The sequence below is a fragment of the Lynx rufus genome, unplaced genomic scaffold (genome assembly GCF_022079265.1).
Source record: "Lynx rufus isolate CCGP_SWC_20201006 ecotype Redwood Valley unplaced genomic scaffold, mLynRuf1.p SCAF_5, whole genome shotgun sequence".
Classification (NCBI taxonomy): domain Eukaryota; kingdom Metazoa; phylum Chordata; class Mammalia; order Carnivora; family Felidae; genus Lynx; species Lynx rufus.
Genome location: NW_025814867.1, coordinates 48859608 through 48864217, shown reverse-complemented (window position 1 = coordinate 48864217; position 4610 = coordinate 48859608). Strand labels below are relative to the sequence as shown.

The 4610-nt window shown below is 34.0% G+C and overlaps 1 non-coding gene across 1 annotated transcript; it reads right to left on the bottom strand.

Annotated features, from left to right (window-relative positions):
* Positions 1–1416: 1416 nt before the first annotated feature.
* On the bottom strand, positions 1417–1523 carry LOC124527355 (U6 spliceosomal RNA). Its single transcript, XR_006965819.1, has one exon. It is a non-coding gene; the product is annotated as a U6 spliceosomal RNA (small nuclear RNA).
* Positions 1524–4610: the final 3087 nt, after the last annotated feature.

Here is a 4610-nt window from a genome sequence, read left to right as displayed (position 1 = left end):
AGTGATTTATGATGCACAAAATGTCACTCTACATTCATCACCTTATCAGAGACTTACAAATACTCTATGTTACATGTAATCATGTTATTCCTGTGTTACATGTAAGGATCTTTAAAGGCTTTGCTTTTTGGATAAGCAAGGCAAGAAAAAATACTCCACTTGTGAAGGAAAAATTAAGGTTGCACAGGATTAGTAAAGCAATGGGGTTTCCAGTCCTAATCTCCTTAGGGCGGCACTTAGAGCATATACATGGCTTCCAACCAAAAGACGTGACTGCAAAGATTGCAATGTTAAATTCAGTTAGCCTAAGAGTCCGAAGTGAGGAAAATAATTCTTCACTTGTGTTGCCATTGGTCTCAACATTCATTCCCTTTCTTTATGAAATAGAAAACTAACTTTTGCTTTGAGAAAACTGTTCTTCTGTCCATTACAATCTTATGGTATGTGATTTTGTGCTAGACCAGTCATGCATTTGAAAACACTGGAGTTGATTCATGCCCTGACCCCCAAAAAACTATGTGTTTCTGCTGTAGTTACTCTAGTTCCTATCCTTTTAAAGCTTGGTTCTTCACCTCTCTTTCTGCTGCTTAAACTCTGAAAAAAATTTTTCTTAGGCAGAACAATTGATTTGAACCAGCTTAATTCTAGTTAATTCTGTTGAATTCCATTAAATTCTATTAAATAAGTTTAATTCTAGCTGATTCTGATGAAGTAGAATCAATTTCTGTTGCTTACAACCAAGAATCTTAACAGATCATTTTTATTGATTGATTGATTGATTGATTGATTGATTTAGAAAAAGAGAGACAATGAGAGAGAGTGGGCACAAGCCGGGGTGGGGGTGGGGGGAGAGATGGAGGGATAGAGAGAGAGAGAAGAATCTCAAGCAGGCTCCCTGCTCAGTGCAGAGCCTGACATGGGGCTCAATCTCACGACCCTGGGATCATGACCTGAAAAGTCAAGAGTTGGATGTTCAACTGAATAAGCCACCCAGGCGCCCCTATTTATTTATTATAATCACCATTTTTAAGGTTTTTTTTTTAATTCCAGTTAACAATGAGTGTAATATTAGTTTCAGGTGTACAAATAGTGATTCAACAATTCCATACAACACCCAGAGCTCATCACAGCAAGTATACTCCTTAATCCCCATTACCTATTTAGCCCATCCACCCACCCATCTCCTCTCTGGTAACCATCAGTTTGTTCTTTATAGTTAAGAGTCTGGTTCTTTGTTTACCTCCCACTCTCTTTTTTTTTTCTCTTTGTTCACTTGTTTTGTTTCTTAAATTCCACATACGAGTGAGATCATATGGTATTTGTCATTCTCTAACTGACTTATTTTGTTTAGCATGCTACTCTCTAGCACCATCCAGGTTGTTCCACTATGTATATATATGCCACATCTTCTTTTTTTAACATATGGAATGCTTGATGAATTTACAGGTCATCCTTGCATAGGGGCCATGCTAATCTTCTCTGTATTGTTCCAATTTTAGTATATGTGTGGCCAAAATGAGCACTGTTACATTTTCTTTATCCATTCATCAGTCAATGGACACTTGGGTTGTTTGCATAATTTGGCTGTTGTACATAATGCTGCTATGAACATTAGGGTGCATGTATTCCTTTAAATTAGTATTTTTGTGTTCTTTGGGTAAATACCCAATTTTGTGCCCTTCAGGTCAAAAATATTTTTTGGAGAGGTGAAAATTTTAAATTAGGAAATCACTGAAAATAGAAACATAATTTTCAGTTCAACCAACCCCTCCAAAACCTTCTTTCAGACAAACTATGGAACCACCTAAAGGAGAAAAACTTAGAGTTCACTCCAAAGGCTATTTAATAACATTCTAAATCCTAAATAATTTAGCAGTGGAAACAAAAAAAAATATATTGAATTAAATTAGATTCATTGAGTTTCCTTTCTGGTCTCTTTATTCTTCTAGGGCATGATTCTTTGATTCGATAATGAAATGCACTTTAGCAATCATTTCAATAGGGTCGTCACCAAAAATTTCAAGTTCTTCATCTTATTTAATTAGTTTTAAGCATAGTGTTATCCTTACACAAGCCTAAATTCCTATTTTAGAAAAAAATTCATATGCAAATAATGATTCTCATGGAATGAAACAGTGAGGAATGAATGACTACTATCTGAATAGACTCTAAATATGATAAATGTGAAATGCAATGACAAAGGCAGCCAAAGAATAGATTTCTTCAGAGACTATCACTGTTGAGCATTGACCATAATTCCAAGCAAGATCTTGACTAAAATTCTAAGTAAAAATACTTGCAAAAATATCATATTTTATCAACTTTAAAAACTTTCACTGTCTAACAAATATACAGAATGTGTATTTGTAATCGTAATAGTCACAGAATGTTTAGATCTTAAATAGCATGAATAGCCAGTAGGAGAAAAGAAATTATGTAGAAGGATTCCAAATCCCAATATGTTTTTGTATATATTTCTATGTGATTACTTATCGACTAAATACATGTAAGCTATACATCAAAGACTTAGATACATCAAGCTTTAGAATTGAAAAAGATTTGTGTGCCCTTTTAGTCTGATTTTCTCATTTCCTTATTTTAAGAATAATGTATGTGAAAACTCTCTGTGGAATCTCTGTTTTGCTCTTATTTTCAAATATGAGAATTCTTAGGTCTGGAAGAGTTAAGAAGTTGCTACGTCACATGGCTAGTTAGTGGCCAGCCTTAACTGGCCCCCAAAGAAGGTTCCCCTAAAGAAGATAGTAAACAAGCAAACAACAACAATAAAAGTCAGTAATCTAAGTAATAATAAATATTGTCAAAATGCTAAAGGGGGAAAATGGTAAATAGTACCACAGTGGAAATGGGATATTAAATTAGGTATTCAAGGAAACTATCGCTAGAAATCATGGCTGGGATATGAATCATGAAGAGGAATCAGCTGTGATAAACTATGTTGTGAATGAGGAAAATATCAAAGGCAAAGCCATGGATCTCTTTCAACTGTGATGAAGTATAAAATAACATCCTACGTGACCTTTTTTAAACCCCTATTTAATCCTAAAAGTCAAGTTCCTTCCATTATACCACCGTGTTTACATGTGGCTTAGTTTCTCATGAAATCTCCCCAAAAGGGAGAGATCACATGTACATTTAACATATGTGCAGATACATAACAGAATTTTAGTTTTGTAAAATACTTTCAAACACATTATTTCATTTGATGTTTACAAATAATTCTATACAGTAGGCAAGGTAGATGTTACTGGGAATGAAATGAACATCAGTTTTTTTCAAAACCTGGTCTTACCACTAAAACAACTTTAATCCTTGGGCATACAACTTTTAAACTCTCTGTAACTAGATTTCTTCAATGGTCAGGGTGTACCTTTTTTATAGGGTTGTTGTAATAATAATGTAAAGATATTCTTCAAAATGTATTTGATCAAGGTACGTAGGAATTTTAAATAATGATTCTGAATAAATGCAATTTTTAGTTAAGGAATGAGAACTGGAACACTCAAAACTTTCAGTGGTATATTAAAGTCATACTACAGAAATGTGTTAGAAATTTAAATCTTTTACATTTGGAATCTCTACTCTTCCTATCCTTTTAGCCATTGCCTAATTACATATAAACTCTATTACATAAGGAATCTTTATGCTATTGAAACACAGCAATGTTAACAATCTAACTTACTTCTAAACAGCTGTTAGTTATGGCTTGGACCTGGCTTTTTGTTGGAGTAGGTTGTGGTATTGGTAGTAGTTTTTTGTTGCTGTTCTTATTTACCTTGGGGGTTAGCTTGTTTTTTGTTTTGTTTTTCTTTGCTTTATTTTAGGGTTGTATGATGTTTGAACACACAGGAAGAATGGATGAAGTGTGACATTAATGAACCAGCAGTGTTGGTTGCTTGGATTTTGTGCTCATCTAATCTTAGAGGATTCTTTATGAAGCAAGGGAAGGCTAACATGTTACAAGTAAACTAGAAAACAAATGTATGAAAGTATTCTCTCCCCATATTTTAATTTAAGCTTTTATATATTCATCCAAATAGTCCAACCACCTTTCCCATCACACTGCTATCTGGGGGAAGAAAATTATTCTGTTGTTAAGATTTAGTCAGAGCTTTGAATACCTTGAACCCAGAAATAACCCAGCTGCTCCTTGGAAACTTCCCTCAAGTGAACTCAGATTTATGCAAGAATAACCCCACAGAGGCAAAAGAAATAGAGTTTTCAAAGATAGAACTGCATTAAAAACTGCATATTTGGCCACACTTACACATCAAAGTTTACAATCTTCCACTGACAATTACATTATAGTGTAACTATTATCTGTCCTTGATCTTGGCATCAGAAAGTCAATGTTAATCCTTTGCAAGCCAAATTAGATGTAGAACAGAAGAAGATCAAGATGAAGTTCTAATTTTATGGAAAATCATACAAAGATGTTCCATAACCTTCACAGTCATTTCCTATAGAATGTTACATTCATGCTATCTACAATGAGAAAATTGAGATTCATAAAAGATAAGCTGTTTATCGAAGGCCACACAAAAAGTGACAGAATCAGGATTTGATCTCCAGTCTCTGTAGAGAGGATCTTT